We start from the raw sequence: 22,651 nt of genomic DNA on the forward strand, positions 1-22,651 counted from the left end.
AGCCCAATAATCAAAGTGTGGGAGTCATTGGTACTCAGGAGGTAAAAGTAATGAGGAAACAGGTCAAATTATTCAGGGAGGGTGCACAAAGTGAGGCAGGTGATAAGAACTTGATGGTAAGGCTTGAGGCTATCTTTTGTCTAAAGAGGAGCAAAGGGAAGTCAGTGAAAGAAACACAAAGAAACGCTCAAAGAAATAGAAGGGGCTACTATTTAGACTCAATGTAATTCAATTCAATAGCAATCCTTTAAGTGCCCATTAAGGCTAAGCTACAGAGCTAGGTTTAGTGGATGATTCTGTTATGTAAGATTCCTAAGAAATTTCACTCTAGTTAGGAGAAACACGTTTCCTCCTGTATGTTTGATAATAAAGCGCTAGAAAGAGAGAAAAGCACACATAGTTTCCAAGATGATTCTACCTCTGAAATCGGAGAAGACCCCCTAAAATCTACTCTAAATTGTGGCCCCTTAAAGTTCCCTAGAAATGCTATCCAGGGTGCCACATGCACTACCGGAATTTGGGGTGCCTTACTATTTAACCACGGGCTTATTACTAAATCCCCGATATTAATAAGCCCAAGAGGGTTCTTGCCTAATATTTAGAGAAGAATTCCAAATATCGGCACAGATAAACGAGGCAGCATGGTACGTTTTAAGCTTTTATTTAGTGAGAAAGATGCATAGGGGAGTGAGGGCTTTATTTAGGGGAGAGAGGTGAATAGGGGTTCATACCAAGCACCAGGAACCAGCCACATGGATGAGCATCTAGGCCAGGAAGCCTAGAGCACATGGCCCAAAGGCCATGTGCCCAGGAGGCATGGGGCTACAGCCAGCCCCCTCCTGGCAAGAGGCCAGGGAAAAAAAGCCACAGTGTGGCCTGGCCACTTCCAAAGGGGAGTGGTTAATTAACCTGATTGGCTGGTGGGCACTCAGGTGTGGCCAGGTAGGGGGGATGAGGACAAACAGGGGCGTGGCGAAGGCGTGGTCTTCCATTTTAACCTATATGTCTGCCCACTTCACCTCCAGCTGCTGTCTGAGACTAGATATATGCAGGAGACAACATGGATCAAAAGAATTAAATGAGTTCACACAAGAAACTAGGCAAATCGGTAAACACCTTTTTCCACTGAATTGCCCTCATTTTTCCACCTTTTCTTACAGAATTGGCTAAATCACCTGTTCTGGTAAAAATGTCCCAACCTTATTGGTTTCAATATTCGTAATCCTGAGTTAGACTTGCTTTACTATATTGACACTAGATAGAGGGACATTTGTGTGTGTGTGTATGTGTGTGTGTGTATCTGAAGGATCATAAAACAGTCATGGAGTTAGGAGGGACATTATGGATCATGATATCCAAAACTACTTATCTTTACAAATGATGAAAATGAGTTGGAAGAAAGCTGAAGTCACTGGCTCAGGTTGTTGGTGGCTCTTGCTTTCAAATTCAACACTTTCTCATATCATGTTTCCCTTCCTGCAATTTGCCCACAGCTGCAGTGAGTCTTCACAAAGTAGTATATTGAAATATTTTCCTTCTATACATTTTTATTACCAAAATATAGGACAGCTGACCAATCCTTTGGTCAGTACTATTGAAGACAGATGGTGGAACAAAAATTGGATACTTGCCAACCCCAGAGCAAGCAGGATCCTACAAATTCCACAGGATCTTTCCTTTGAACATCAGAAAATCCTCTGGATTCGCAGAGTAAGGCATGTAGGTAGAAGGATGAATAGAAAACAAAGCATCACTGAAGATCAATAGTGTTTTATTTTTGTAAGCCTTGAGCCAGTAAAGTTGTATCTGTTTTCATATTTACCTTCTATAATGACTTTGGCAATGGACATGATTTGTGTTGATGCAGCAACAATTCATGAACATATATTAGAGGATGAAAGCCACATTGAATCAAGCAGTGTGGAATTAAAGGGAAAATGGTTGAAGAAACTCGCTCCTGGGCTGAGAGATTATATGTCAAGCTGTAGCCTAAAGTGAATTTTTATAGCTAAGTTATAAACCCTTGGAGATACGGATACACTTAACTGCAGTTGGCATCTTTACGATTAGATCAAGAGGAGTCCCACCTTTAGAAACTACCAGATTTGCTCCAGCAGCCGTTGCTGTTTGGGCCATGTACCAGAAAATGAGGAAGAAAAACTATGCTAAAACAGAAACTGTATATGTTTTGAACTATCCAATTAATAAAGGCGATGAATGTACTCAACACAGAGAAAAGAAATGCAAATGGGAGGGAGAGATAAAGAATCAAGAGGATGAGAGGAACAGAAGAAGGGCAGATATGAAAAGGGAGAGAGAAATTAGGACCAATTGAATAACATAGTGAATAACATATACTATAGATTACAGATCATAGTCTACTACATACTATTGAATGAAATAAGAATCCATACTGACACAAACTAATTAATACAAAAATAGAGGCAACAAAAATGCTCTTCCCTATGAGAGAAGGCCAACCAATCAGTCTAGAATGAGTGATGGAACTAGAAAATCACCATTTGGCAGTCATTGAAGTAATAATCAATTCAGATAAGAATCACCATCCTGGCTAAACACAGTGGGTTAAAGTTTTATGAGAAACACGAAATTTATTTATAAGCCAAATAGACCCCCCACTTAAGAAACTGTAAATTAAAAAGGGAAGAATGGTAGCTTTACAGTAGAGAATTTAACAGGCACAATCTTGAAAGCATGACTGAAGACAACTTACCAGTTTTCGGACAAATAGACATTCTGTGTCTTTTGAGACAGTGCATGGAAGCTGCAACATCACATTGGTGTTCCTTGTGCACCAGATGTGCTACTTGAATTTGATCTTGAGGAAACATCAGACAAACCCAAATGGAAGGGTATTTTACAACTTAACTTGCTGATACTCTTGAAAAATATCAAGATTATTAAAGACAAGGAGAGATGAAGGAAATATTCCAGATTAAAAGAGTCTAAAATAATAGGAAAACTAAATGTATTGTGTCATCCAGAATTAGATCCCGGTTGAGAAACATGAAACCTAAGATGTATTTGAGTTTGGTAAATATTGGATAAGGTTTGCAGATTAGATAATAGTACTGTATCAATGCTAATTTCCTGATTATGATAATTTTACTATGATTATGAAAGAGAGCATCCTTGTTTTATAAAGAAATATTTAGAAGTTAGAGGGCATCACGTCTACAAATTAAGAAATAAATAAATTTACATTAATGGAGAAAGAGAAAGGATAAAGTGAACATGGTACTGTCAGCATAGCATTTGGGGGAGCCCTGTGACTGGTATAAGAGAATTCTGTGCCTATTTTTTTTGATCCTTACATGTATCTGGGTTGTCTCAAAACAAGTTTTAAAAAGTGGAGAGATTAAAATCAATCAATTATGATTACAAAGGAAAGGAATTGAAGAAGGAATGAGTGTTCAATACAAATAAAGAGAAATGGGGTCAGGCTGGCACCATGGCGTAGTAGGTTAAGCCTCCACCTGTGGCACTGGCATCCCATATGGGACCCAGTTTGAGCCCTGGCTGCTCTACTTCTGATCCAGCTCTCTGCTAATGGCCTGGGAAAGCAGCAGAAAATAGCCCAAGTGCTTGGGCCCCTGATCCCATGTGTGAGACCTGAAGGAAGCTCCTGGCTCCTGGTTTCAGATAGGCCCAGTTCCAGTCATTATGGCCATTTTGGGAGTGAACCAGCAGATGGAAGACCTCTCTTTCTGTCTCTCCCTCTCTCTATAACTTTGTCTCTCAAATCAATCAGTAGAACTTAAAAAATAAAAGCTAGAGAGTGAAATGGGGAAACCGAAGATAACAAGAGAAAGAATGAACAAAAAAAATAAATATGTCAACTCTAGTTGGGAACTCTGGTTTTATGGACTTACAAAATCTATTTCAAGGTCTTTAAATCTGGGGGCTCCCAGACCCTGCTGCCCACCCCCCCAAATTTCCACAACATATTTATTTGTTGCTGGGTCTATCAGACTCACTGCCATGTCTTTTCAGTGGCCCCCGTCTCCTGCAAACTTGCTTGGGAGAGGAGAAAGGCTCCACCCCATCTGCAGCAACTTCCTCGGGCCTCTTTGGAGCCAGCGTATCAAGAGCTACGTGGAAGTGTCTGTCCCTTTAGCATTTGTCAATTAGTCTTGTTCACATCAAAGGTGGGAAAGTTGGAAGCCATGCAGAAAAGAGAATCAACTTTCCATGGGACTGCAGGAAGTTATCTTCTGGAAGACAGGGCTATAGGCCTTTTCCTGTGGGCTAAGTAGCCCCACAAAGGCCTTGGGGAAGAAGTGTCCAGGGAAGATGGGATTGTGAATCTCTCAGCAGTTTCTCTGCCATTCTGGACACTGTAATCCTATAGGAACTTCTGAGGGAAAGGGAAAATAATCCTTAGAGACTGATCTCTGCTTCCAAGAGGTCTCTGGGATCTGAACAGAGAAGCAGGCAGCAAATATGTCTTAGACCTCAGGTCAAAACAGAGCATATCAATCTTCATTCAAATGCTTTCTTCTTCTTTGCTCTCCACTTCACCCCCTTTTAAGCAAAAATGGATTATGTTGCCTCATGTAAATAAAAACATCTAGAAGTGGTAGCTAGCAGGCATGGCTCATCAGATCCCACAAGCAAGTCATCAACATTTTCTCAAGTCAATTTCCATTTTGCTGATGTAATTCTCAGCATATACTCTACACACTGGTTCTGAGTAACTGCAGGTCTACAGAGTACATCATTAGGTAGCCCATATGTCCCAGTTTGACCAGGTTATGTTCCATTTACATGCATTGTCCCAGCACCTTTGTGAATAGTATCCTCTTTCACTCTCAAAACTCTCCTAGTTTGTGATAAATCATTGCTACCTCTATTCTTAGTTCTTATGATCTCAGGAGAGATGAAGGTGAACTGCACGTGTGAATGCCCTTGCTAATGCCACATGGTCACCTCCAAACCAATTACCATCTCCTAGGCCATGAGGAATTCTAATTGATCTTCTGGGGTCATGTGCTCATCTTTGATGCTGACAAGTCAAGTCTGTGCAATGGACTCACCCATCAAAAGGAGGAGGACAAGACAAGGAGATTGAGCAAGGAAAGAAACAAACATTAAACTACGATCATTATGCAACACATGCCCTGTTCAAGTTTTATGTAAGTGGGCCTTTATTACCTCCCATTATTATTCACCCTAGCTGTGCCTCAAACTCTCAGCAGTCGAAGCTTAAAGACAGATGCAGATTTAGATAGGATAGATATATACATAGAGTATAGACATAGATTCCTATCATGTGTAGAAGGCAATTTTGCCTAGAAGAAATGTCCTCCAAATGTCTTTAAAATCAATCAAATTTTAGAAGTAAAAACTAAAAGTGGTCTTCATGTTGTATAATGCTTTATATACATATCATCTAATTCATTTTGCACAGCAATTTTATGTGAATATTCTTTTTGCTCCTTTGTTGCACTTGTAGAAATTGAAGCATAAGATCACATACTTTGTAGTGGAACTCAAATCGCAGTTTTAGGATTTCTAAATTCCGTGATTTTTCTCCTACTTCTGTGAAATTGAGTGTTGTTTTATTTTTCCCATTTATTAGACTTGTCTTTCCCTATTGTAATACGTGTTCTCCTTTAAAATGTGTGGATAAACGGAATCAAAAGATAAGGTTATTGGGGCCTGCCCTGTGGCATGGAGGGTAAAGATGCCACCTGCAGTGCCGGCATCCCATATGGACAACAGTTCCAGTCCCGGCTGCTCCACATCCGATCCAGCTCTCTGCTATGGCCTGGGAAAGCAATAGAAGATGATCCAAGTCCTTGAACCCCTGCACCCACGTGGGAGACACAAGAAGCTCCTGGCACCTGGCTTCAGATCAGCGTAGCTCTGGCTGTTGCGGCCAGTTGGAGAGTGAACCAGCAGATGGAAGAACTCTCTCTTTCTGCCTCTCCTTCTCTCTCTGTGTAACTCTGACTTTCAAATAAATAAAATAAATCTTTCAAAAAATAAGGTTATATTTTTGAAATCCAAGCGTAGACTTTTTCATAATAGGCATTTTCCATAATTTTTGATGATCTCTCAGACAAGATCATTGTAGAAAAATAAATGAGGATGTAGAGAAAAATGATACCTAAAAACACATAACAGTTAAATAATCATTTTTCCATTAATTAGTGATAATCAAAATTATGTCTGCACTGCAGTTTATTCTAAAATTTCCTTCATGGGAGTATTGTAGTTTAAATCTCCCCTTTAAAACTCATGATTTGGAGACTCAATTTTTTTTAAAGATTTTTATTTATTTATTTGAGAGGTAGAGGAGGCAAGACAGAGAGGAAGGTCTTCCGACTGTTGGTTCACTCCCCAGATGGCCGTAATGGCCAGAGCTGTGCAGATCCAAAGCCAGGAGCCAGGAGCTTCTTCCAGGTGTCCCATGTGGATGCAGGGGCCCAAGGACTTCGGCCATCCTCCTGGGCCACAGCAGAGAGCTGGATAGGAAGAGGAGCAGCCAGGACTAGAACCGGCACCCATATGGGATGCCTGTGCTGCAGGCGGAGGATTAACCTACTGCACCATGGTGCTGGCCCTGAAACTCAATTGTTAACGCAACGGCATTGGAAGGTGAGGTCTAATGGGACATGCTAGGTCATGAGGGCTCCCTCCTTCCTGTGTGACTTAAGGCTGGGAGAACAAGGGCGGGGGGAGTGGGTTCACCCCTTTCTGCTTTTCTTCCATGTGAGGAGCAGCATTCTTTCCTTCTGGAGGGTGCGGTGCCTTCTGGGAAGTGCATACCAAGTCCTCAACATACACTGCACTGCTGTCACTTTGATCTTGGACTTCTCACCCTCCTGAACTGTGAGAAATGAACTGCAATTTACAGTAAATTACTGAGTTTCAGGTATTCAGTTACAGCAGCACAAAACATCTCAAGGCAGTGTATGAAGCACGATATGGAGTGTATTGTGCTCCCCCTACGTGTGTCCACAATTCACATGTTAAACTCTAACCCAATGTAACTGCATTCAGAGATAGGGCCTGTAAAGGAATAATTAAGGCTATATAAGGTCTTAGAGATGGAGGCCTAATCTAATAAGATTGGTGTCCTCATAAAAGAGGAAAAGGTATAGTATACCTACATACATTTTGCATCCTTCATTTTTCACTCATTGGAATATTTCCACAAAGTTAAATATTCTTTTTTTATTATTTGACAGAATTAGTGTGAGAGAAAGACAGAGAGAAAGGTCTTCCTTCCATTGGTTCACCTCCCAAATGGCCGCCACGACCAGCGCTATGCTGATCTGAAGTCAGGAGCCAGGTGCTTCTTCCTGGTCCCCCACACGGGTGCAGGTGCCCAAGCACCTGGGCCATCCTCCACTGGCTTCCCAGGCCACAGCAAAGAGCTGGACTGGAAGAGGAGCAACCGGGACTAGAACCCAGTGCCCATATGGGATACCGGTGCTGCAGGCAGAGGATTAACCAAGTGAGCCATGGCGTTGGCCCCACAAAGTTAAATATTCTTTGCAGCTTTATTTTTAAAGTAGATGCACAATATTTCATCATATGTCTCATGCTACTGTGAAATACATATTTGGTCTTCATTCCCATTTCCTGAAATACAGCATCCAAAACACTTGGAATCTCTAGAGTGATTCTCCTCTGTACACTAACAAGAGAACTGGTAGCTGAGGCCCCCTCTGGATAGCACAGGATACAGGTTGGTCACTGGAAAGACCAAGGCATGACTGGAAATGTGGGTCTTTCAGCCTCACCCCCTAAACTCTGGAGAGGGGAGATGGGCTGGAGTTGACTGCCAATGGCCATATGTGATCAGCCATGTATATGTAAGGAAGCTTCTATAAAAAACAAAATGACAGTGTTCAGATGAGGTGCCTGACAGCTGATCACGTGGAGGCTCCCAGGGGGTTGTGTGCACCAAAGGACATGAGAGCCTCAAGCCCTTTCCCAAATGCTTTGCCTTATGAACCTCTTCAACATGGCTGTCATATCCTTCATAGTAAATATGTAAGTTCAGTAAAGCATTTCCTGAGTTCTGTGAGCCACTCTAGCGAACGAATTAAACCTGAGAAAGGGTTCGTGGGAGCCCCTGATCTGCAATCGGTAGGTCAGAAGTGCAGGGGACAATTGAGTACTTGCAAGTGACGCCTGTCTGAAGTGGTGGTGGGACTGAGTCCTCACCTTGTGGGCTCGGATGCTGACTCCGGGAAGATGGTATCAGACTGATTGCAATAGAGGGCGCCCTGCTAGTGTCCGCGGGAGAACTGGTTGGTGTGTGGGGAAATTCCCCGTTCTCACATAAACACGTCTGGTGTCTGAATAACTGGATTGGTATGAAAAAACACTTAACATTCCCCTATCTCCAAACAGCCCTGAATTATTTAGCCAATAATTTGTTGGACATTTAAAGAGCAGCTAATTTTATATTATAAAAATTATAATGCATTTAAGGTAAACATTATAATAAATTGATATTGGCTTGCATTTCTCATATCTTATTTACAATACATTCTTACAAGTGAGGAAAAGTGAATATATATTAAATAATGTAAATAAACACAAATTTCAGAGGTACAGCTTTAGGAATATAGCAGTTCTTTCCCCCATACCTGCCTTCCTATCCCCACCCCTGTCCCATCTCCTACTCCCTCTCTCACCCCATTCTTCATTAAGATTCATTTTTAATTTTCTTTATATACAGAAGACCAACTCTCTACTAAGTAAAGATTTCAACAGTTTGCACCCACACAGACACAAAAAGCCATGTCCCTTTAAGTATCACTTTAAAAATGTGAAATGTTTTGTTTTATCCAGATTTTATTGGGCATCTACTTTGTTTCTAGTAAAAGTAGGCTTTTAAAAATAAGCTTATTGGTCATTTGATTTCTTCTTTTGTAAGTTGTTAATGTCCTTTTACTATATTTGTAGTTGGTTGGCTTTTGAACTTTTATTATTTTAAGTACTCTTTGCATATTATACATAAGAACCCAGTTTCTATTACATTTATTGGAAAATTTTCCTAATTTTAATGCTACTTTAATGCACTTTTAAAATATTTATTTATTTATTTGAAAGAATTACAGAGAGGCAGAGGCAGAGGCAGAGGCAGAGAGAGAGAGAGAGAGATAAAGGTCTTCCACTGGCCAGTTCACTTCCAAAATGGCCACAATGGCCAATGCTGGGCCAATCCCAGTCCTGGCCAAGAGCTTCATCCGTGTCTCTCCCATGAGGGTTCAGGGGACCAAAACTTGGACCATCTTCCTCTGCTTTCACAGGTACATTAGCAGGGAGTTGGATTGGAAGTAGAGCAGCCAGGACTCCAACTGGCACCCATATGCTGATTGCTCTGCTGGCTGTGGCTTTACCTGCTACATTATAGTGCTGGCCTCAGTTCACTTTTGTGAATAATTAATCTCAACTTAACCCAATTAAAGCCACAAGTATGCTCTTTTATAACCAATGCAGGCTGTATTTCTCTTTGCTCCTTTGATCAATTCTAATATGTACAAAAGGTCTGTGTACTCTGAAGCCTTGTTATGATTTTGTTCATTACAACAAAAATTTTAAAGTGGGGTAAGTCAAAGCATGTTCCCCAAAGAAGCTTTGTCTAGTGACACACTGATATTAACCCTTAACCCAGTCCTAATTCTGCTCTCCAACTTGAAAATCACATAGGAATACTACAAGGGTTTGTAGTGTTGCATCAGGTCCAGAATTTCCAATTACTGAGAGAGACCTCAGCCCAACACTTTGAAAGCTTGATATGTAATATCCATCCTAATTGAAAAGTGCTGTTTAATCTGTGTCATGGTAACATTTGGAGTCTTTGGGCAAGATAAATAATTAACTTTCTAACTGTTGTAGGGACTTTTTTCTTTTCTTTCACTAAGACACTGTGAATCTGTGCCAAATACAGTTTGTGTTTCTAAATCATCCAACTGTGATATGAGAATAATGTATATTAACTTTATTGAATAAAATGAAGCAAACTAAGCATACTGTGTCCATGTTAAGGAGGCTTGTAATAATTTTACATAACAAAGTGCCGAGCTTTGTATCACAATCCGAAAATTTTAATGATTCCTCTGTTTTTTTGGCATGCTTTTCATATATTTTAAAAATTACAGCTGGGCTTATTTTCCAATCTTACTTATGACTGAAGAGACATAATTGCATTTGAAAGGAATGTTGTTATGCAGAGCACAACACAGAAAGGCCTGAAGAAACATCAAGAGATGCCTTACTTGGGTGTTTTTAAAATACTTCAGTTTGGAAATGAGACGATTCATTTTCAAATTTAGCAGATACCATGAAGCCTTGGATGAGTCACTCTAAATCTCCAATAATTTTTATTATGAGAGTAGAAAGAAAATTTTAGAAGATTATTAAATAAAGAAATTCATGTGAAAGCAACAGTTTCGCTCACAACCTAAACAATCCATAAGAATAGAGTTTTTCTTGCAAAAAAGGCTTTGTTCATTCCATAGGGTGCTTAGAAACAGATTGTGTCTGAGTACCCTTAGACAGAACATACATTTCCCAACTCATCTCCTTACTTATTTTTGTCTTATTTTGAACATATTTCAAAAATTTGTTGAGGGGCCAGTGTTTGATGTAGCTGTTAAGATGTCACTGGGGATACTGGATACAATGGAGTGCCTGGGTTTGTGTCTCAACTCTGCTTCCAAGTCCAACTTCCTGCTAATGAGCACCTTGGGAAGCAAAGGGGAATTGCTCAAGTAGCTAGGTTCCTGCTGTACTATGGAAGACTCAGAATGACTTCCTGGCTCCCAACGCTGGCCTGGCTCGGTCTGGCCTTTGTGGGCATTTGAGGAGTGAACCAGAGAATGAGAGTTCTCTCTTCCTCGCTTTCTCTGTGTCTCTCAAATACATATATTTTTTTTTAAGTTTAGGGGGAAAAATGGAATTAAAAGATAGATTTATTTTGGTGCAAAAATGTTTAAAGTTTATGCATGGCTTTTTCATAATATGCATTTTCACAAACTTTTTGAGAACCGCTTGAACTCCTCCGACTTTCCTCACATTATTCCTTGACCTCTGCAAACACTGAGTGTGGCATCATATTCTTATTCCAAGTGTAGGTTACAGACCAAGTATATATGGATGTTTGGCTGACAAAGCAGCAAACTGGATCTTAGCCACAAACTATTGTATCAGAATCTCCAGAGGAAGAGGCCTAGGAATTGGTGACTTTTAATAAGAACCACTGAATAAACATGAGACATTATTATTTTTCATCTTTAAAAGAGCAACCATGATGCATGCCTAAAGTCTGCAGGGAAATTAAAAACACTGTTTCCTAGCCACAGGCAGAATGATCTAGAAGAAGGGTCTAGTTTGGACTCTTGTCTAATTGTATACTTTCATGAATAACATTAAACATGAATGGAGATGGGATACAGAAAGGTATTCAATGGTCCTCGGTATTCTCCTCTTTAACAGAAGGGATTTTATCTTGATGTTTCCCCTGTTCCAGGTTATGACTCAATGAATGGTCTCCTTTTGGGGTTGTTAAGAGATTGTTGACTCCAGCTCCTTGATCAATGTGTGCCAAACTCTGTTAAGAGTCTTTAGATTGTTTGCAAAATGTTCTTCCCGTCTATAGGGAACATCCCTGATTTTTGCTTTCCTAGGATCTGTTCTCCCTTTTTGTGGTGATGGAATCCTCAGTTCAATTAATTAATAATCTCAAGGTGAGATTATCTCTTCCTGGAACTGGCACCTTTGATGCTTTGACTCTAGGGTAAGAAGGAGATAGAGCTTATGCATGAGGAAGGCAGCGCAGGGAAGAGACCTTCCTCTGCTCCTGTTACCAAGGCCCAGATCTGCCACGGTTTTCTCCTTCCCAACACTTTTTCACTCTTAGCTTTTTTTTTTTTTTTTTTTTTTGAGAGACAGACAGAGAGAAAGGTCTTCCTTTTCCATTGGTTCACCCCCCCAAATGGCTGCTATGGCCGGCACACTGCGCTGATCAGAAGCCAGGAGCCAGGTACTTCTTCCTGGTCTCCCATGCAGGTGCAGGGCCCAAGCACTTGGGCCATCCTCCACTGCCTTCCTGGGCCACAGCAGAGAGCTGGACTGGAAGAGGAGCAACCGGGACAGAATCAGGCGCCCCGACCAGGACTAGAACCCACTGTGCCGGCGCGGCAGGCGGAGGATTAGCCAAGTGAGCCACGACGCCGGCCTCATTCTTAGCTTTTTATTCTATGGGCCACCATAGATCGTTGCAGCAAACACTTTGTTTTCCACTTGACTTAGCCGGTGACAGCTCCTGCTCCTTGCAACCAAAGAAATTTTAATTCATCTTCCCACGAAAGTATTGGTTTCTTCTTTTCCAGCATTTATAGGGCAGCAATAAAGGCTTTGGTGAGGGAAGGGGCTAAGGATCACTCACCTGCTCGAGAATTTTACCCTCCCAGCTGATGCCTTGATTTAGCCTGGCTTTATAATTCTTGTTCAACTCCCCTGATGCAGCCTGACAGTTTGAGGAGTACTGTTTCTCCACGATAAGAAAGCGTTTGCCTTAGGGAGGAGGCAGAAGATTGAATAGAAGTGTTTTATATTCACTTGAACCACAATTATTTTGCTGACACAGGGAAAGGTATTAACAGGGTTTTGCTGTTGGGGAATTAAAAGCCATTTGGCCTATTCCTTGTTCAGACGTTTCTCATGTTTAATATTGTGGCTTCAACGCAGTTAACATGTGGTTAAGAAAAAAAGTGAAAATGTGCACCCTGACCTGTATGGAGATTTCAATCCCCCCATGATTGTGGTGTTTGGGGAATATCCCAATTTGAAAGACCCCACCTTCAGACTCCAGCCCTCCTTCCTGCTTTTTTTCCCGTGATCTTCTCAGGCCCCATTGCTCAAGCCATCTGTTCTGTCCTGTAGCACCAGGTTCTCATTCTTAGTTGCACATTTGAATCACTTGGGGAGTTTTAAAAATATTGATCCCTCACCTCCCACAGGTGGGAGAAATGGGGTGTGGTCTGGGTATCAGGATTTATGAAGCTCCCTGAATGATTCTAATATGTAGTCAAACTTGAAAATCCAAGCTTTAGGACAGGGGTTTATGACCCACGGCTCAAATCCAGTCCTCCGCTGTTTTATAAAGTTTCACTGGAGTACAGCTGTGCGCATTCTTTTATAGGTGCCCACTGGTACTTTTGCTGCAATGCAGAGTTGATCAGTTGTGACAGAGACATTACTGCACACAAAGCCTGCCTAAAGTATTTCATATCTGACCCTTTCCCTAAAGACTGTTTAAACTCTGCCCTAGAGCTGTGGTTCTCCAACTTGCCCATCCTCAGACACACTTTGTGAGGTGTGTTAAAACCCACTGCTGGGCCCCACCAGAGGGTCTCACTCGGCAGAACTGAGACGATGCCTGGGAGTTTGCATTGCTAACAAGTTCTCAGGAAGAGCTGACACATCTGGAGGGGACCCCACTTTGAGATCACCAAGCCAAAGTCAGACCTTAATTGCCTGTAAACCACTACTATTTTTGTCAAAGGATGTCAATGAGGATTCTCACTCAGTTGTTCTAGATAGCATCCTGAAATTCTGCATTTTTGACAAGCATGTAGCTATGCCAATACTGCTGGTTCCATGGACTATACTTTGAATAGAAATTGTTAAACACTTTTATGATTTCCCACCTTTGTATCTTTGTTTATAGCTCTGTCCTTTCTGCTCGAAATGTCCAATTTTTACCCTTTCTCAAGCTATATTTTCTTTTCCGGGGGCTGATAACCTAAGTTTTTCTTTATTTCATTAGTACTATTAACATTATGATTACTTATGTTTTTTTCTATTCTATTTTTCTATTATACACAGAAATCACCTTGACAACTGTTCTAGATATTGCCAGAAGACATCTTAGAAATACACTCTGATGAGGATGGAAAGTTTTTTAAAGGATGATTTTCTCGTATTTTTCCTTCTCATTTCAAGCAGGTGGCAAAATCTTGGGATTTCCTTGTCCCAAAAAATGTTTGTTGCACAGTGGAAAGACGAGATTGCTTAGGAGTGGAGAAGTCAGCACACAGCTATGTAGGTATCCCAGGAAGAAAAGAGTGTTTTGAGGAACATAAAAGGGCTGACATAGTGTTTCTCTTCTGCATTGGGAAGGGAGGCAGTGGGGATTCCTTGTCCAGGGTGGTGGCAAGAGTTTGGAGAGGAGCAACTATGTGAGTCCCTAAAGAGATTGGGCGCTGGGCACCCAGGTTCCTAGGCATAGAAAGTTTCCTACCCCATGGGTATAGACACAGAGACTTACGTGGCTAAAAGAGACAGTAGAAAGTTTGGCAGATGCTATTGTCTATACTGACCATGGTGGTCTAGAGTGAATGTCTCTTTGCTCTGCTTTCCAAGTGCAAAGGAAGGTTCTCGGATTCTTCTAAAACACTAAGGGAAAACCTGATGTTTCGTTAGTCAAAGGTAACGGGATTTAGGATCAAATCTGAATTGACTTAAAGAAACTACATAGGTATGATACATTTTGCAAACATGATCCATAGTCATGTATATTTTACAAAATAGTACTTAAGGAAATAACAATTAGAAATGTGGCAGAGAGTCATAAAGATATTATTTGTGAAGTTAGTTATTTGAAATATTTTAAAATTAATTATGATACAACTTTAAAATAAACGACCACTAAAAATCATCAGGGTGTCTGCTGCAGCACAGCAGTTAAGCCCTGCCTCAGATGCCTGCACCCCATATTGGAGTGCCTGAATTTGGGTCCCAGTTACTCTTTTTCCAATGCAGCTTCCTGGTAGTATGCACCCTGGGAGGTAGTGATGGTACTTGGGTCCCTGCCACCCGTGTGGGAGACCTGGATTGAGTTCTAGGCTCCTGGCTTTGATGTGGTCCAATCTCAGCTATTGCAGCATTGGGGGAATGAACAACGAGATGGGGGACCTCCCTCTCCATTTGTCTCTCTGGCTCTCGCATAATTAAATCATTTTTAAAATCCCATGTGGAAGTTTCTAGTGAAAGGAAAGTTGTTCTCAGTATTTTACTTAGGGGGAATAGGTTTCAACACAGCATATACAGTCTGATCTCAGCTATGTATAGATATGATACATATCAATGGACTCAAAATGCTGGAGGGAGGAAATAAAATATTAATAGCCATTTTTCTGCAAACTGAGATTGAATGATTGCTATTTACATCTTTGTGGCCCGCAGAAGTTTCTAAAAATCTGCCAATCCATTTTTATTGGCATCAGAAAAAAAATAAAGTTATTTTTAAAAATAGTTTTGAGTCTTAAACTTTCATTTGGGTGCCACAAGTATTCAAATCCTCACTGTCACAGTTAAGACTAAATATCAATGTATCTGACATTTTTGCTTTTCTTTCCTAAGGTCTAAGCTAAAAAGACTGTAAAATTGCTCCCACACAGCTCCCTTTGCAGATTTTTGCCAAGTACTGCAGCTTCCTATCTGTTCTCACTGCCATCAGCAACTTCTGTTTCTAGACTAATATCCACCTGCTGTTTTAAGTAACCTCTAAAAGCATGGGGTATTCAGTGCTGAGGAGAAGTTCAATCCTAGTCTAAATTTCACTTCTGCTACTGATGAGCTATATGTTTTCACTAACCCTCAACTTTTCCATCTGTAAAATGGGGTGATGTGCCTATTTCAAGGGTTGTTATGTACATTACCACTCTATGAAACATTTAATACTGCTATGCTACTTCTAGTCTCTCACCTTTTAAATTGGAAAATTGATGCTTAGCCTCTATTCAGGGAAATGAAAATTAAAACCAAAATGAGATATTACATGCCCACCAGACTGGTAAAGGACATGGAGCAATGGGAATTCTGATTAACGGCTAAAAATCACGAATACACTGCTAGTTGTTGTAAACTGAAACAAACTCTTGGAAACAGCTTGATGTTATCTAATAAAGAAAAGCAGCCTTCCTGGCCATCTCATCAGTTCTACTCCTGGTTGTAGCTTCTAGAGAAACTTGTGTGCATGTGACTCACAGCATGCCCTGAGAGTAGTAGCAATATCTGAAATAGCATGGAACCGGAAACAGCTCCAATGTCTGCTGAAAGAGGAATGAACAAAGAAATAAGACGTATCCATTCAATGAAATACTCTACAGCAAATGAAAAGCCATGAACTGCAGACGTCTAAATAAATACTATCAGCAAGCACAATGCTTAGCAAGAGAAGCACAACAGAAAAGAATGCATACAGTATGATTCCAATTGTATAAAGTTTAAAAATAAGCAAAAATAACTACATTTTGAAGGCATATACATATGTGTAAGAAGATTATTTTTAGGTATTGGAGTTGTGTCCCAGTGGATTAAACTGCCACCTGTGAGGCATCCCATTTGGAACACCAGTTCAACTCCCAGCTGACCCGGATTCCTGGTGATGTGCCCGGGAAGGCAGCAGAATATGGCCCACGTGTTCGGGCCCATACACCCACTTGGGAGACCTTGGTGGAGTTCCAGGCTCTGGCCTCAGAGAGTTACGGCCATCTGGGGGTAAACCAGCAGAAAGAAGATATTCACTCTCTCTCTCTCTCCCTCCCACCCCCCCTCTCTGTCTCTCTCTTATCCTCTCTCTCTCTCTCTCTGTCACTCTTCCTTTCAAATAAATCAAATAAATCTTTAAAAAAAGATTATTCTGGGGGCCGATTACTGTGGCATAGCAGGTAAAACTGTTACCTGTGAAGTTGGCATCCCATATTGGCACCAGTTTGAGTCCAGGCTGCTCCACTTCTGACTCAGCTCCCTGCTAATGACCTTGGGAAAGCAGCAGAAGATGGCTCACATCCTGGGGCCCCTGCACCCATGTGAAGACTCAAAAGAATCTCCTGGCTCCTGGCTTCAGTGTGGCCCAGTCCCAGCTATCGCGGTCATTTGGGGAATGAGCCAGTGGATAGAAGATTATAGAAGATTCTCTCTCTCCATCTCTCTGTCTGTCTGTAACTCTGCCTTTCCAATAAACAAAATAGATTTTTATGTAAAATATAAAGAATAAAAAAGATTTTTTATAGACAAGAAAACCAATTATCATAATAGATTTACCTCTAGAGGGGCAAAATGGATACTGTGTTAAGGAAAGAAGAGGCGTGAGCCTTCTGGTTTGCTGCCAATATTCTGTTTCTTGACTTTGGTAGTAGTTATACGAGGGTTCATTTGATAGTCATTTATTATACTGACATTTATGATTTATGCACATTTCTGTGCAAGTGTTATATTTCACATTTAGAAACACTTAAGATGTGTTTAGGGGAGTGCTGGGAATATGGTGCCATGAATGTGTCCCTGTTCTCTAACCCCGGTTTCTAACAGCAGTTTTCCTCCAGTGAGTGTATCCGGCAGGGAAGCAGGGTCAGTAGGGAAAGCATATGCCTTTGGGTTCTGTGGATCCACACACAGAAATTTGGGGCAGACTTTGTTTCTGATCTTGGGAAAAGTCTGGAACTGTGGATAATGTGGGACAAAAAGAAGTATAAGTGCACCGTGCTCTTGGCAAGAAGGTAGCTCTTGGAGACCTGTGGCATTCTACCAAGAGCGGTACCTGCCCACAAAGGATTTCAGGGGGCATTTCCTTTCTTTTTCCTTTGACAGCTTCAATTATGTACTGACCATATGTCAGCTGGTTCTGGGCTAGACACCCCCCGCCCCAAGAGCTCAGCCTGAACCCTCTTTGTAGGCAAAGTAAAACTATAATTCATATTAAAAAAAAAAAAAGCACAATGTCCAGGAAAGGCGATTCTTAACAAAACAGAACTGCTGGGAGAATCAGGCCATTACTAAAACATTACAACAGACAAGTAATTTAATCACCCAAGAATTCCATTCCAGCCCCAAAAGAATTTGTGGACCTAGAAATCATGATTTTTGAACTAAAATTTTAATGTATAAATTTAATGAGAGAATTAATATCCAAGCCTATCCATACACATCTCAAAACATGGAAAAACACAAAGAAATAAGAGCAAGGAGGGCAAGTTAGAAGACGTGGAAGATGACTCAATAGGAATCAGAGATCTGGAAGGAGAAAAGAAGCAGGTGAAGGAGACATATTGAAAGTCCCTATCATAAAGGCAATTAGAGTCAGAAGAGGAAAACGTCTCATTGAGTTCCAACTACTGTTTGAGGGAAAATGAGCACTATTTTGCAAAAGAAAGCAATCATTCTGCAATTGGAATTACATCTACTGAGGACTGAGAGAGAAGGCTTAGGATCATTCCACCACCAGGAAGCTGGGCAGATGTTTGTGCAGGCCTCTTTCATGGGGCCTGAAGGGGAGTGGGTACATGGGGCCTCCCCTGCCCCATCCTGGTGAAGGCAGATACAACCTGGGAAAGGGGGCCCTTTGACTGGCAGGCAGGTGGATAGAATTACTCAGTGGGGGATGGGTTGTGGCTTCTAGCTCTTGGCTCTAAAGTGGCTACCTATTTATCCCATATTATAAATAATTAGAATAATTTGCTTGATAAAATCAGAAAAAAAAGAATTAATTACAAGGATACGACCAACCATCAATTTGTTTTGTTTTATCCTTATTATGACTGAAATATAAAAAGGTAATACAATTTTTTAAAAATAATGAAGGCAAAAATTAATTAGTCAATTATTAATGCAAAAATGTGTGCCATAAGTGCTCTGTTTACTTTAGAACTGTTCAGAAACTTTAGCGCTGGGTTTTCTTTTACACGTGCTTTGGCATTAATTTCCCCAGCTATCTTGCTTGTTTTTTGAGTATCTACGCAGTGTTGTAAATTGCCTTAAATAAGTTTTGTAACAAGATAGAGCACACATTTTGAAAAAAAAAAAAAAAGGCTCTTTCAACAAGATGTAGAATACATGTTTTTAAAAAACTCTATTTAGAAACGCATGCTGGAGAAAACTATAACATACAACAGAGAAATTGAAACAAGATTGAGAGAAAATAAAAGAACAAAAAAATAACAAGGTAAGCAATTGAAAACAAAAAGGACTATTAAAATTGAGTAATGATGGCCTTCGCTGTGGCTCAATAGGCTAATCCTCCACCTTGGCGGCGCTGGCATCCCGGAGTTCTAGTCCCGGTCAGGGCGCTGGATTCTGTCCCGGTTGCCACTCTTCCAGTCCAGCTCTCTGCTCTGGCCCGGGAGTGCAGTGGAGGATGGCTGAACTGCTTGGGCCCCTGCACCCACACGGGAGACCAGGAGAAGCACCTGGCTCCTGGTTTCGGATCAGTGCAGGGTCAGTAGGGAAAGCGTATGCCTTTGGGTTCTGTGGATCCACACAATGGCTGCGCTGGCCGCAGCAGCCATTGAGGGGTGAACCAATGGTAAAGGAAGACCTTTCTCTTTGTCTCTCTCTCTCACTGTCCACTCTGCCTGTAAAAAAAAAAAGAAAGAAAGAAAAATAAAATGAATGTTGGTTAAAATTTGTAGCAGAATAAGATATAGTTTTTTAAACTTTTGTGCATTAAAATATACAACAGCTGAATAGAAGGTAAAATGTAATTCAAATACAACTACAGTGGTATCCTTTAATATGATTATTTAAGAATTGGACAGGGGTGGGAGTTTGATGCAGTAGTTAAGTCACCACTTGGGGTGCCACATCCCACATCAGAGAGCCTGTTTCAGGTCCTGGCTACTCTGCTTACAACTCAGCTTCCTACAGATGTGCATCCTGGGAGGCAGCAGATGGTGGCTCAAGTACTTGGATTCCTGCCACCCATCTGGGAGACCCAGATGGAGTTCCATGTTCCTGGTTCTGGTTTGGTCTAACACTGGTTATTTCAGGCATTTGGAGAATGAATCAGAGAATGGAAGATCTTACTCCATCCATCTGTCTCTCTTTCTCTTTGCTTCTATGCCTTTCCAACAAAAAGAAAAAAAAAGGACAATTGAATTTGACCAAAAAATTAGTACATGTATAAAATAGCTGAAGAACACAATTCTGTAATTTTCAAATAGAAAAATACACTGTGCATGTGCCCATGGAGTATTTAAAATTAGTTACATACTTACCGTTGTGTGTTCAAAGCATGATAAATTTAGGAATGAATAAATTTTAAATAGATTCATATTCTGGTTATAAAAGACCTTAGGTTAAAAAAGAACTCAAAGCGAAATTATAAATAATCTAAAAACCTAGGGGTTGCAATAAAAGTTATGATTAGGGGAAAATGTATGGCCTTTGTTTCCTTGATCATTAAAGAAGAAAGATAAAATAAGGGAAAAGGAAAGTGATTTAAATACTTTTTAAGACATTTAAACTTATGTTTTTAAGGCATTAGAAAAAAATTAACAATAAAATCTATCAAAAAATAGAAATTGGAAAATAAAGATGCTAAAAGTTAAAATTGAGTAAATGAAGACAAAACAAGGTATGTTCATCCAAAAGCTGATTCTTTGATGGGATCTAAAAAGAACAATATAAAACATAGGGCCCAATTAAGTTGGAAAGAAAAAAATGCCCAAGAATTAGAAATGAGGTGGAAGGTACCATCAGAGATGAAAATGATTGAGATTGCTGAAAAAGTCACCTTCAACAGCTCTCTTGCAACTGGCATAGGAAAGGGTGACTTCTTTGGAAAAAGTGTCTTTAGCACAATACTTGACATTTGATTTTAATAAAAGCCATCTATCATTATTGTTACTAGCATTTTTGCTATTATTGTCAGCATGTCACATTCAAATTCTACCAGTTCATCACAAGATAAAGTTCAGACCTATCAAAACTATCAAAGGATAGCCAGAAACTATCAAAGGATAATCATTATTCTCATTATTAATGAACACTTATAGAACACACGTTATGTCTTGAGGTTTATTTAGATTCAGTGAAATATAGGATATGATCTTTGTCTGCCACGAATTTAAAATCTTCAGGAGTTGATGTGTACACGTGAGTAATCATTTCAGACTCTATGGAACAAGTGTCAATTGACAGTCGAAATAACACTTGCTACAGGAGGCCAGGGAAGGGAGAGATACCTTTTGGTGAGCTAATGACAGAAGGACTTCATGGACACAGGATTCCAGCTGAACTCTTAATGATGGACTGCATAGCAGTGGATTCTAAGTGGAAGGAGAAGTGGATGATGCAAAGAAAAGTAGGATTTGCAGGTTTGTAAAATTATCCAGTTTAACTGAAACAAGAGTTCATCTCGTAAGTTGCTAAGAGGCACAGAAGACCAAAGCATGTCAGATCAGATGATAGAGAGATCCAAATTCAAATCTACAAAGCTGAGAATGTATCCTGTAGGCAGTGCAAAATAATTAGAAAGTCTTGAGAGCAGGTCAATGACATAATAAGCGGCAGTCTCGGGAAGGCAGTGCTGGGAGCTACATGCTTGGTGGACTTGGGGAGGCAGACATAGCCACGAGCAGTAATGCAGCCTCATGTCACAGAAGCTATTGATCATTTTAAGCCCCATGGCACCCAAGTGGAACCTAGAAACTTCATTATCCCCATTCTGCAGATGGGCAAACAAAATGACTTCCAAACCAAGCAGAAGAAGAAGCTATGAAAGCAATAAAAGCAATATGCCTGCAGCAAGCCTGGCTCAGCATCTAATTAGCCACACTGCCCCAACTCCATACAGTTCTACCTTTGACATTAAAGTGACTCTCTTTTTCCCTGACAATATTTCTCAGCTTCTCCAGAGGGGGCAGCTTGGTGAAGAGAACCTCTTTGTTATCGACAGACACACATTCATTTGTACACTATGAATGGGGCAAATTTTACTACAGTGTAGCCTGGGTTTGCATCTCAATAAAGCTTGGCTTCCCCTCCCTTTGCCCGCGGCCCTCCCTCCCCACACACTCACACCTACACCCCTCCTCCATGTCTGTAGCATCTCCAGGAACACAGAGAGTTAACCTTTGCAATTGGATTTGTTCTGTGCAACATGAACTGTCACCCACAAATGCAGTATACAAGGCGTCTGTGAAATGTATGAAAAGAAGTCCAGGAATTCAGTTAATTAACCACATCAGTTTCTTAACGTGATCAATTTTAATTAAACTGAATTTTAATAGAGATCTGTGTAGTCTGTAGAGACCAATTGCTAATTCTACAAAGCATGTGCTGCTTTTCAGTTCAGATTTGCTCCCATCTAATTAATATGGATAGAGCATTAAGCCTTTTTGGACTCTGGTGGTTTTCATTTCATGACTATTAATGATTTTAATGAACTGGACTAATTCAGTAGTTTTCATCCCAGTGTTTCAGGGCTTTGTTCATCACAAATTTCAGGTTTATAATTGGTTTCCAGGTCTTAACAGTGGTCATTGATCAGCTTCAGCAGTTCCTTTTACAACTGGGTAGGTGCTGGAGCCTCCGTTAACCCTTCACGGCCCGGAGCGAAGATAAACAGTGCGGAGCTTCAGAGGCAAGTCCTGACTTAACTACCAAGCTAACACAGCGACAGGGGCAAGGGAGGACTTCAGATTCCCATGGTGATATCAGGATGGCTCCATCAGGAACAGGCACCCACACAACATGACAACACAGAAGCTTAAATCTAAAAAAAAAGTAGGAAGATCAGTGATCAGCTGCATCTTCCAGCTTTAGTTTCCAGTGCTCCAAATGAAGAATGTATAATAAGTTTATCATTCTTATTTTG

This window comes from Oryctolagus cuniculus, chromosome 1 (genome assembly GCF_051225735.1).
Source record: "Oryctolagus cuniculus isolate XC-2025 breed Fujian yellow rabbit chromosome 1, ASM5122573v1, whole genome shotgun sequence".
NCBI classification, from domain to species: Eukaryota; Metazoa; Chordata; class Mammalia; order Lagomorpha; family Leporidae; genus Oryctolagus; species Oryctolagus cuniculus.